Source organism: Periplaneta americana, chromosome 7, assembly GCF_040183065.1.
Source record: "Periplaneta americana isolate PAMFEO1 chromosome 7, P.americana_PAMFEO1_priV1, whole genome shotgun sequence".
NCBI lineage: Eukaryota > Metazoa > Arthropoda > Insecta > Blattodea > Blattidae > Periplaneta > Periplaneta americana.
This window is the reverse complement of record NC_091123.1, coordinates 179,667,552-179,681,887: the sequence shown is the minus strand read 5'-3', so window position 1 is coordinate 179,681,887 and position 14,336 is coordinate 179,667,552.

Here is a 14,336-nt window from a genome sequence, read left to right as displayed (position 1 = left end):
AGTTACAACGAACATTATTTATATTCCAATTTTCATCGAAATCCGTTCATCCATTATCGCGTGAAAAGATAACAAACATACAGACAGACAGACAGACAGATATACAAACAAAAATTAAAAAAAAGCGATTTTCGGTTTCAGGGTGGTTAATTATATATGTTAGGACCAATTATTTTTGGAAAATCGAAAATTACCAGAAAAATTTCGGCTCCAGATTTATTATTAGTATAGATTTATTTATTTATTTATTTATTTATTTATTTATTTATTTATTTATTTATTTATTTATTTATTTCTATAATGGGGCAAAGCCCCGATTACAATAGACAGTACAAATATTTTATTAGAACATAAAATTGGAGATAACATGAAAAAAGAGATGAAGACAGATACAAATGCAAGGTACAAGTTAGTGTAAATAGAAATGAAAAATGAAAACAAAAACAGAGAAATACATACTACGTAATTAAAAGATACAGATACAGATATAAATGAAAAATACAAAATAAAAAAAGAATGAAGAATAGATAAGATATAGATATCATAACCAAAAGATATGAAATGTGGCTATAATTGGCAAATTACAGAGTAACAAATAGATAACAATATTATATAAAATCGACTACCTTCAGTATATTAATAAGAAAATGTTTAAATTTCATGTAACAAATGCTGAAATCTAGATCCCATGTTTTACATATTTCTTTTGAATTTTGAACATATATTTAACACATGAATTTTTATGTGGTGAAGTGTTTTGTTTTTAATAATATAACAATAGACGATTTCTTAATGTGATGTTCTTGCGTTAATTTGGATTTGTGATAATATTTCGCTATTATCCATTGTTACCAATCATGTCCAACTAACATGATTATCATCACCTTCTTTAATCACCGTTCTAATCTAGATTATCTACCTTTGAAATTACTACTACTACTACTACTATTATTGTTATTATTATTATTATTATTATTATTATTATTATTATTATTATTATTATTATTATTATTGTACTATGCTAACCCCAGGCTAAGGGAGACCCAAAAATGTGTCGGTGTTTAGTGCGTGGTACAGAGAGAACCAACCCCCGCCCTACAGACATTGACGTGAATTACTTACAACAGGGGAGGTTAAACGTAAACGACAAAAAAATTAGAATTCTAAGAAATTTTTACGAAATTCTTTTGACATTGCCTGAAAATCATAACCCTGTTAATTCAAATTCCACTTATGGTTTGGGTATGTACATTGAATAGGTACATGAGTGAAATAATGATCTCTAGTAAATTTCACGATAGGTCTGAGATTTGCCGATAAATTCACGAGCGAAGCGAGTGGATTTATATGGGAAATCTCAGACCTCGAGTGACATTTATTAGGACTATTTCGTGAATAAAATAAAAATGTAAATAATATATCCCTAAAATTGGATCACAAAATGTTAATAATTGTATATTAACCAATACTTAACCTATTCAGACATTGTGAAGTTGAAATACTCGTAGATGAATATCGATTACTGCAATAAAGAAATTCGATGTTATTATTCAGTAATGCCAATTGAGAAAAGCGAAATACAGGTTTAACAATGTTAATTACATGTACTGCACTTTTCTCTTATTATTAGAACATAAATACATTTTCATTATCTGCTGAAATCATAATTTAATTCAACAGTAACAGTGGGGACAGCTATATACCAATGCTTATGTATTCACAGCGAGACATGTTGCTACACAGTGAAGCCATCTCTGTATAGATTGGCCTAATTAAAACACGAATTTTATTACGCCATACGGAAGACAGTTTGGTCAAAGACATTATTATTAATATTATTATTATTATTATTATTATTATTATTATTATTATTATCATTATTATTATTATCATTATTATTATTATTATTATTATTATTATTATTATTATGCAAGGTCTTTGGGTTTGATATGCGATGATGTTACATAAATTTGAACATCTGACTTTCTATTAATTGTTTAATTTCATTCACAAAATATAAATGTTATAGGCTACAATTATAGGTTAAGTTACCTGTGGGAGCAGGACCAATGTCAGCTGTGCCTTATTTCGACCGTTACAATCAATGCTACACGAAAGCATTTTTTATAGCTCGACAAACGCATTCTCGCTGTAATGTGTAACGGAACTAAAACTGAATCTACACAGTTCAATATTCCAATCGCGTATTCGTGCAATCTGGGAAGAATATTGAAAGAATCAAGTATAAAAGGTACGTTCAATTAAGATGCATGAAGATTTTGTGTCTACATGGTACCCCGTTTTCGAACGTCGTCTTCACTGCGTAAATACATTAATTAATATTAAATATCAATCTTGCATTCCTTGCTTTAATGTTGAAAGAAAAGTTTAACCGTGTAGTTGCATCTTAATATATTTATGATATCAATTTACGGGGAAACAGTTGGCGACAACTACTAAACAAAGAACGACCATGCGATAAATTGATGGCAATAAATCTAGCTGCAAAAATTATCGCAAAGTGTGACTGTGATTGGTTGGAATTCAAAATTTCATTAAACTTCATTGGTCGAAAATAGAATGACGTCATATAAACGAAATAGTCGTAAAAATTAATTAGTCCGCTTCTTATAATTCTGTTGCCAAAACCGTGAAATATCGAGATATCGAAGTCGTCATTGTTTTACACTGATGTGAAACAGGAAGGGGCTGCAGTGTTGTGTTCGGTGCCCGGTGTTGAGGAACTCCATGTACCCTACCAAGCAAGGATTAGATTCACTAGATTTGAACTCTTAACTGGATGTAGGTATGTTTATTATTGTTCGGAGTGAGGCAAAAAGTAATGGTACTGCGGGGGAGTACGCCCACACAACCCCGGTTGCTAGGCAGCGCTAGCAAGGCTGCGTACGTCATCTGTTTACATTCCCTCCATCCCCAAACTAAAGTATTTCTGGTTTGTTCGTTTGGCGAACACAGGCTTCTAGTTTTTTCGTTGACATGATAATATATTATTGCCCGAGGATTCTAAACTTTTCCCTTAACGTGTTCCTTTACATCAGAGTAGGCCTACTGATTTTTAATGCCCACCTGCTCTAAATGCTTAATTGTCATGTAAACATTTCATCATTATTTCATTTGTGTTTTTGTTTCTCTCGTTCCACTAAAATTTCATATTTCCTTACTCTTTTATCCCGTTAAATTTTCTCTTCCAAATCTCACTGCTTTCTTAATTTTGCTTCTGTTTCGTTTACATCAATTTTCCTTCTTTTTTACACATTTTTTTCGTTCTCTTTCCCTCACTCTGAATTCTTTTCATTTACTATTTTCCTTATTTTTAAATAAAATTTTATAGTTACTGATTCACTTTACAGCAAAATCCCGTAGTAACTTTTGCTCTTGCACATAAGGAAACATAAAATTGGATATCAGTTTAAAATATTGTAAATTGTGACGCAAGAAACTTTTTACATAAAGCGATACAATATTTTATTAAAATCTTATTAAAATGCAATTATCTTACCATATGCGGATGAAATTTAGTACATTTGTCTTTATTAAAAGATATAATAGCCATCAATCAATCAATCATGTTTTTTTGTCAAAATTACAATATCGTAATTATAGACAGTGGTCAATAAAACAAACAGATTAAAATTCCATGTTCATAAGCCGTCAGAAAATAAATTTATATGATAAAAAGATTATCTAAAAGCCATTATTTAAAAAACTTTAAATCTAAATTAATGAATTAATCAACCTATATTATATTTGTATTCTATAATTTTGAACTATATATTAGTCCTACTTTTCACGTGCGATATTATTCTTCTCTAGTGTTAATATTATATTATATAATTCCATTGCCGCTGTAATTATATTTTAGTTCCTATTTTATTTTACTTATTTATTTTTATTATTACTATTATTTTTTTATTTTAATATTATATCTGAACTGCGACCGAGCACGAGCGCTGCTCATTCGGTCTCAAATTTTGTTAATACTACTGTATCTTCTTTTTATGTTGCTTGTATTATTTTATTTCTATTTCTCTTGTTTGTTTTGTAATTATATTCTTTATTCTGTATATTTAAATTTAAATAAATTAAATAAATAAATTAAATTTAGCTTAGGTAAGCTATATCGTTATACCAAAAAATCACGTGAGAATAATTATTAAACATATCTGTACAGAAAAGACAATATTAAAATAAATTATGAAATTATAAATTATAAATAAGCTAACTGAGTGGGCATTTTTAAGCAATCAATTAAACATATCTAAAGAAATAACACTGAACCATTTCTTGGTCTTTGTCAACCTGGCCGTAGGTGTTACAATGTAATGATTATTTCTAGTACAAGATTTGTGAAGCTGAGATTGAGAAGCATGGCTATTTAAATTAATCTTGATATAGACTAAACAGTCATAAATATATTAATTACAGTAAGAATATTAGCATTACGAAATAAAGGTCGACAATGAGTATTAAAAGATTAATTAGTAATAGGCTAAAATGTAATGCTTATTTCTGCAAGATTGGAACACTATTGACATTAGCACCGTTATCCCACAAACGAATACCATAATGAAATACACTATGGAAAAATGCATAATAGGCTTGTTTCAAATATCTATTAGATACAAGAGCTTTTAATTTACACAAAAGATAAAGTACACGAGATACCCTTTTGCACACGATCGCAATGTGACCCGTCCAAGTAAGTTTTGAATCTAATGTAATACCAAGAAGTTTAACTTCTGAAATCATTTCATCAGGAACGTGATTTAATGAAAGTAGTATCCGCTGAGTTTTAGGTCTATTAAGTTTCAATCCATTGGCTTCAAACCAACCTGCAGCATCACATAAAAAGGAATCCATTAATAAAGATAGCTGATGTATGTTATACGTAGTAGACAAAAGGAAGTGTCATCACCAAAAGGGACTGTATCACACTTCATATTAAAAGATAGATCGTTAATCATAATAAGGAACAGTAGAGTCCACACCTGTGGAGTAACGGTCAGCGCGTCTGGCTGCGAAACCAGGTGGCCCGGGTTCGAATCCCGGACGGGGCAAGTTACCTGGTTGAGGTTTTTTCCGGGGTTTTCCCTCGACCCAATACGAGCAAATGCTGGGTAACTTTCGGTGCTGGACCCCGGACTCATTTCACCGGCATTTTCACCTTCATATCATTCAGACGCTAAATAACCTAGATGTTGATACAGCGTCGTAAAATAACCAAATAAAATAAAATAAAATAAAATAAACAGTAGAGGACCCACAGCAGATCCTTGAGGAACTCCAATATTAACAATAGCAACATTAGAAAATTCCCCATTAATGCATGTATTTTGAGTACGATTACTTAAATATGATCTAATGAGGCCTCTGACTCCATAGAAGTGAAGTTTGGAACAAATGGTTTCATGAGAAACACAATCAAAAGCCTTAGCAGGTCATAAAGTGTAGACATGGTACTATAAGGGCTTTCAAAACCAGTAACAACAGACTGCACTAAATAATTAGGTTCATCAAGGGTGAATAATCCTGATCGAAAATCATATTGTGAATTGGAATAGACTATTAGATTCAAAATAGACTGTTAGATTCCAAATGCCGAGTCAACTGCTTATTTATGATATTTTCAATTATCTTAGACAAAACAGGAACTATTGATATAGGTCTATAATTTTCCATTTTAGAGGGATCACCTTTTTTAAAAACAGGAATGGTTTTAGTTATTTTTAAGGATTCAGGGAAAACACCACTTGATAAAAACTTGATTATTAGAGCTCTACAAATATGGAAGTTATTAATTTCATCATACTGGGCACATAAAAATAAGGACTTTGGAAATTTCGATGTAGTGTCCCCTTAAAAGAATTTAAAAGTGTACATTAGTAAATATAAAATAAATTCCAAAATTGAATTGTATTTGAGATTACAAAACATAGCTTTTAATCAGTCATGCTCTCAAATTCAGTGGTATGTGAATGTGGTTAAGGAGGTCGAAATATGCCGGAATTCCGTGTTACTCAACACTTCATCGCGGCGTAATTAATTTTATAGGATAGATTTCAGATAGCGATAGTGAGTAAGCGATTAAACTACAAAACGAATTGATGTCATAAATCTGAGACATGCACGCTAACTTCGAAGCGTTTGCTAGATCCTGTGATCTCGTGTAGATTCAGATGTAGTGAAAGCGTCAAACTCTTAGCATATTGCCACACGCTCTTTAATTCTTCAATAAAAATTCCGTTTTCCATCATTTCTACATAAATATGTAGTCTAAAACTGAACTTTCATTTATTGAATTTTGTAATGATTTTTTTTAATAAGGTGAGATGAGGGGGCATTTATTTTGGGACATACATTCTGATAAGAGTTCAGTAAACAGCTTCAGTTTGTCTGCGAATAATGCTTTATCCAAATAAGTAACGAGATATAGTAATCTTTTTCCAGAAAATATAGAAAAGTTACTTGTGCTGTATTGTAACCAGAGTTGGGTTCAATCAATGTAAGAAAATTACATTTTCTCTTCAGTGTAAAAAAAATTAGTAGGGTAAAGTTGCCTAATTCCGTGACATATTTAATAAAGTCTGTATTTATGCCAAAATTGTACTAAAATTTTCAAATAACACCTAAATGACGTTATTTGGCCCTTTAACTACAGTTTTTACAACATTCACGTCAACAGTTTCACAAGTTTTATATATAATGTATGATTCTTCATTGTAAAGGCTCATTCACAATGAAAATTAAACATAACGTAAGCGTTAACTTAAGAATGTAAACGTTACGGTAAAATCAAGAAGTCATACCATCATTCACGATGGGAACATAAATATAACAGCAAACATACTTGGTAACCATGGAAACATAACAACGACGCCATTTCCTCATATTGTGTCGTATACTTCAGCGCTCCACGATTGTGTTCTGTTTGCAAATCACGTAAGCATAAGCATGAAAGTTTTGAGTTTGCAAACTTTCATGTTAACGTCTTACGGTAATGTTTATGTCAATGCTTATGTGAATCATTGTGAATGATCCCATTTGGTAGCCTGGCCGCAAACTTCTGTGTTTATGTTATGGTTATGTTTAATTTTCATTGTGAATGGACCTTTATACAGTGGCTCCTAAATCAGTGACAGGGATCCAAATTCCGTGATAGTGGTTTTCTAATTCTGTGATACTACAGTGAAATAATTCTCATTAGCCGCTCAGAAAACAAACGTGTATTTGGAAAAACACTTTAAAGTCATGGTAGGCCTATATTGTTTTAATATAGATTAAGCAAGAAATTGCAACATAGAAAAAAGGGCCTAAGTGACAAATTTCATAGAAAATACTTGTGTAACTATAGGAATACATATTACATATTTATTATAAACAAAATAAACTGAAAGTTAAATTCAATACAAAATTAAATTGGAATAAATTGAATTATAACACAATTATTTCTCATTATTTATATTCCTAACAACAGTAGTAATTAGGTTAAATATATGCCTTATTATTTTATTATAATTATAATTGATGTGTTCTATAACTCATTTCTATTATAATTGCCAGGAACAATTTTCTTTCATAGACATTAATTTTCACAATTTGGCGTTGGCATCACTGGTCGAGTGAGCCAGGAAGGAGACATATGAAAATAAATCCGAAAATGGGAAAGCTCCTGTAGCATTGTTATTGTCTCACAATGTTTAAATAGTCATACACATTGATTCAGCTGACTATAATCTACAGTAATATATCATTTTTATAATGCTATATTAATCCTTACCTCAAATATAAAATATTTCTTTAGAAGTGGTCACAAGAGAAAGAAAAACTTACTGGTCAACCACCTTTCACTGAACAAAAGCTTCTGCAGTCGACTGCTTCTATTCAAAAGGAGGGTAGCCAATAGAATTGAAAAGAAGACATCTCCTGGCATCTGTTAGGTATTTCAAAAACTTAAAAGACAGAGACCACAACTTCATGGCAGTCAATTGAAATTTTATCACGGGATTAGGCACCTTTACCCTACATGTATTCAGGTAAGAGTTGATGATAATGATGATGATGATAATGAAAAATTCTTTAATTATGCAGATTTGTTGTATTTTTAGGTAACATATCAAATCATGATCGTTCCTACCATAGTACATTGGTCATTATGTCTACCTACGCTTTTTGACCTTCGATGTGCTCTATACAGTGATGTTATTCTAGTTTTTCTGTCTGCTTTCCAATGTTTTCCATTTAAGTTATTTTATCTTATCATTCCCGTCTTCTCTTTTACCATTAACAAATTTAGCTGCCCTTTACTGGATTCTTTTTAAGGTATTTATTTGATATATTCTTAAATAATTGATTAAATGGCGATCTTACTCGTGTTAATTATGTAAGCATGTGTGGCTTACAGCTGTTTCGGTGTTACTTGACACCATCCTCAGAGCCTACTAGATCTCGGCGCTATCTCAACTTCGCTGCCTGTTGCGTGGGTGTGTTCGTGTGATGAAGAGTTGTGTCAAATAATGTGTGTTCTGAAATAGATCTGTGTGTTGAGAATTTGATTGGGGTGTGTTTTAGTGTGTCTGTATATTTCATATTGTTCTAGTGTGTTGAGTGTTTGGTTTTTGGGTTGTATGTGTAGTATTTCCATGTCTGTATTTATGTTATTGTATGTGTGGTTAGCATTGGTTATGTGATCGGCATATGTAGATGTATTGTGTCCTCTGGTTATTGTTTTAATGTGTTCTTTGTATCGAGTTTGGAATGATCTGCCTGTCTGTCCAATGAACACATAACTAATGCTAACCACACGTACAATAACATAAATACAGACATGGAAATCCTACACATACAACCCAAAAACCAAAAACTCAAGACACTAGAACAATATGAAATATACAGACACACTAAAACACACTCCAGTCAAATTCTCAACACACAGATCAATTTCAGAACACACACACTATTTGAAACAACTCTTCATCACACGAACGCACCCACGCAACAGGCAGCGAAGTTGAGATAGCGCCGAGATCTAGTAGGCTCTGAGGATGGTGTCAAGTAGCACCGAAACAGCTTTAAGCCGCACATGCTTACATAATTAACTTAAGTAAGATCACCATTTAATCAATTATTTATAGCCTATTCAAGTGTTAAAAGTAGTGTACACGAAAGATTCAACATGGATTATATATTCTATATGATTCCAACATGTAGTTCTGTATTACATTAACGGGTCGCACTGACGTTAGATCTGCTATTTCCCTCGATTTGGGGCTAGCCTTTTTCACGATTCCCATAATAAAGTGAAGTGCCTTCTACGTGTGCTTTAAATGACAGGTTAGAACGTACATCGTCACACATTATGTTGTGACTTATTTTGAGGATGTCTGATGTATGTAGCTGATAACGAGAGTGCATATTTATCTTTATACAAATATGGGCGCTAATTATCATAATTTAAATGACAGCAAATAGTTAAAATTTCTTACATGAATTCAGCGAACGCACTTACACAGATGCTATCAGTCTGTGTTGGGCTTTGACGAAGTAAACAAAAGCGCATCACAGGCAGGAGTTATACAAACACTTCAAAGTGTCCAAAGCGGACAGACTATAAAAACATGAAGTCCCATATGACTGTCCTAACAGCGTAATCAATCTTGTCATGTCGCACAAGTTGACACATTCAAAGAAATGGATTGTGTTTAAGGAATTTCTCATTACAGCTTAATGAGAATGGAACTATGCGTCCAAGTTTTGTCTAGTTACGGCTTTAGAATGTTGTTGTGGCATCAATGAAATTAACTCGTGGCCTTAATTGAGAAATGTTTGTTTTGTCGGCTATCGTATTGTGCACATCCGATGTTTATATGGTTGAATTATGTATGCGATTGTTTTCCGTGGATTTACTAAAACCGCCCCCGTCACGTTAGTTCCCGCTGTGGTTACGAGATTAAAGTTAGGTAAAATATTTGCACATGCGCATTGTGCATATTAATCTCTCAAACGTGTTGAATATTAACTCCCTTGGGAACACTGCTGGCAGGAGAGCTCGTCGAACTTTTTGTGTCGTGATAGTTTTATAAAATACTAGTGGCTTGTGCAGCAAATACTGCTGCAAACTAAGTTTGTTAGACGTTCAAATAAAAATTTTTCAGATTTATTTTCAATGAAGAATACTTGTCTTTTTGATAGTTATTTGCTTCCATAATAATGAAACATACTCCCACTGAATGGATTTTTTAGGCCAAATACTTTTTCTTGAAACTATCCAACATCAGTTTTTGAGTTTCAACGCGAAAACGCAAGTATCAATGTCAGGACGATAGCAGTAGCTATTTCAGGTCATTGTGGATTGTAGGCAAAAGTTAAAAAAATGTCAGGTTTGCTAAGCTTTCGAGCAATAGCATTTTCGTATAGCTGCTGCATGTAGAACTTGAAATGTAGAGCGTAAAATCATTTTATCCTACCAAGAGATCCTGCTGAAATGATCTGGAGACTACACAATTTTCTAGGCCTCTTATTTTATCAGTAAGTAATACCTTTTGATCTTTCCTAGGAACTGTAATTTTTACGCTCTCTCGAGCCAATACTGAAGACAATGACACATATCAATATCTACACTACACCGCCATTAAGTATATGATAAAGATCCAACCCCACTGGGTTATTAAGTATAAAAATATTTGATTTTTAATAACAATATTATTATCTTACTTAAGTTTTGTAGTTATATATAGCAGCCACTCAGTAAATTATAGAAATGAAGACCTAAATTAAGATATTCTCCACATTTACTTACATAACCACAAAACGTTTCACTTTCATGTCATCAATATAGCATCAATATTATGTACAATTAATGAAAAAAATAGATGCATCATGATATTAACTATAATAATATTTAATTTCTAATGGTAATAATGTCATCAAACCACCTCAAGTTTCGTAGATTTGAATATCCAATACACAGCTGTACTCAGAAAATTATACACTGCAGAATCAGTTTTTAATAACAAATTGAACTGAGCTCTAAATATGTCGGCAATCCTGCAGGTCATGGCCTTCGTGTAATAGCCTATTGTTTATTGTAGTGTGTGTTTTGTTCTGAAATTCAATCAAGTCGGCCGTGATTGAATACAATTAGTTCTCAAAACTGACAACAGATGGATTTTGGAAAATAGGAAAATTATGTAGGAAAATTGACATTTCACTGAAAACTACTACTTTCCCGAAAAACTTTGGATGCCAGGCATGAAAATGAGGGGTCACTCATTAAAATCCGTTCAGCCGTTTTCCCGTAATTTCCATTACCTGTTCAAATTATATATATAGATTTTATGTTACTTTTAGTTGTCATGGTTTTTGTTACGTCATAATTGAGGACGTAGGCACCCAGGAAACTCCAATGCTACTCACGGTACACAGTATAGTTTAATTGGCATACAGTAACTTGATATTGAAGAAGGATTATGTAGGACTAGTTACTCATATGCTTTACTACTTGATATGTCGATATAGGAGAAAGTCAATGTTCAACTACTTAGATACATCACGTAGAGCAAGTCCCTGCAATCGACAAGCGGTAGAGCTTGAAAGTCGAGGAATATTATGGACAGGAAAACATAGATCATACTGGAATGGGTATTTAAGAGTTGTTAATTAATTATAAAAAGTGAATTGATGCAAGGTTAATACAAATTAATGATTTTATTTCCTAAAATATATTTATGCATAAAATACAACAAATAAATAAGTAAATAAATATGTAAATACATAAGTAAATGAACACAAAATAAATAAATATATAATAAAATAAATAAGTGAACAAATACTTAAATACATAAGTGAATAAGTAAGTAAATGAGAGAGAGAGTGTGAGAAGGGAGTGAGTGAGTGAATTAATGAATAAATGATTGATAAATAAATATATAAATGATTAAATAAACAAGTAATAAATAATAAATTAGTGAGTAAAGAAATAAGTAAATAAATGAATCAATAAGTAAGTAAATAAAAGTAATTAAACAAATACGTAAGTAAATAAATAAGTAGATGAATGAGTAAAATAAGTAGATGAATGAATAAAATAGGTAGATACATGAATAAATAAATCATTAAATAAATAAGTAAATAGATAAATAAATGAATGAATAAATAGATAAATAAATAAATGACTAAATAAGTAATTAAATAAGTAAGAAATCAATAATAAATAAATAAATAAATAAAAAGTAAAAAATAAATAAATAAGTAAATAAATAAATACGTAATAAAATAAGTAGATGAACGAATAAAATAAGTAGGTGACTCAATAAAATACGTAGATGAATGAATAAAATAAGTAGGTGACTCAATAAAATACGTAGATGAATGAATAAAATAAGTAGGTGACTCAATAAAATACGTAGATACATGAGTAAATAAATCATTAAATAAATAAGTAAATATATAAATAAATGAATAACTAGATGTATAAATAAGTAATAAAATAAGTAGATGAATGAATAAAATAAGTAGGTGAATGAATAAAATAGGAAGATATATGAGTAAATAAACCAGTAAATAAATAAGTAAATAGATAAATAAATGAATGAATGAATAAATAAATTAATTAATAAGTAAATCACTAAATAAGTAAATAAGTAATTAAATAAGTAAGAAATCAATAATAAATAAAGAAATAAATAAATAAGGAAATAAATATAAAGTAAAAAATAAATAAATAAGTAAATAAAGAAATAAGTAATAAAATAAGTAGATGAATGAGTAAAATAAGTAGGTGAGTCAATAAAATACGTAGATGAATGAATAAAGTAAGTAGATACATAAGTAAATAAATAAGTAAATAGATAAATGGATGAATAAATAAATAGATAATAAGCAAATGACTAAATAAGTAAATAAGTAATTAAATAAAAAATAAATAATACATACATGATCGAAATGATAACCGTCCAAATCTTGGATTTAAAATATCGGCATTCTAATCAATTCAAATGAACAAAAAAGAAAATGTAAATTAATGTTAAAAAATTACATAATGAAATTTGAAAAAAAAAATAATACTCTGCGACAAGATTTGGTAGCTATCAAAACGATAAAAATTTATTGAAAATAAATCATATATATTGAATTTAAAAATTAATTAGTAAGGAAATAACTAGGTAATAAATAAATAAATGAATAAATAAGTAGATGAATAAAATAAGTAGACAAATTAATAAAATAAGTAGACACATGAATAAATAGATAAATAAATAAATAAATAAATTGATAAATAAATAAATAAATATATAAATAAATAAATTACAAAATAGATAAATAAATGAATGAATAAATAGATAAATAAATAAGTAAATGAGTAAATAAGTGACTGAGTTAAGAGTTGCCTTCAGTATATAAAATTCCAAGGATACAGATTTCTTCTTTGCTGAGAAAGGAAATGGGCATACTGAATTTCACCAGTTTTTCTCTACTTAAAAGGGCTTAAAGCTGTATGTAACCCCTTTAAGTTAATAAGCTCAGTCTTTAATTAATTATTTAATATTAACGCAGATGAAAGAATAAAGACAACTTCATGCAAATGTGCCAAATTCTGGGTCATTACTCAATTATTTTTGCCAATATTACAAGTTTATAGGAATCTGTTGTGGAGAAAATGATTATTTATAGTATTGTTACAAGCAAGTTTATTTTTGGACTAACATTTAATTCTTTGTGGAACAGTTCCTAGATCAAGAGCACTGCAACCCGAGGATGAAATTTGCATGTAATGTTGAAAAATCGTAGATATTACACGTTATCGCTTGCAGATAGGAAAACAAACGAGAATCACTCCCTTTAGGTTTTGAATTTAATTGAGGTTTCATAAAGTGTTGGTGTGATGTATCGCAACTACAAATAGAAAAAGTTGAATTGAATCTACTGCCTGACGAACGAGACTGAAAAAGCAGTAAAAATTCCAATTAAGTGCGAAAAACAAAACAAGTGACCTTTAATCTAGCTGCACATTATGCGGACAAGTAGCGTATTGACAAGCAGTAACAAAAGTTTGTCCGTTTACAACCATTCAGCTCTCCTCCCGGAATGGCTTTGTAATTCTACACAGCCCGCCATTTTGAATTGGTAATGACTGATGTGAATGCAACTGTATGCAAATGCATTTTCGTGCACGCCGTTATCAGACTCACTCATTGTTACGTAGAAAATAAGCGCGCCGGTTCACAGTAATCTAAACCTCTGAATAAACCTGACCTCCCACGGCCATGTTTCATTCTAGTTGATTCGCAATTGAACTACAAATTTTAATTTAGAGATCA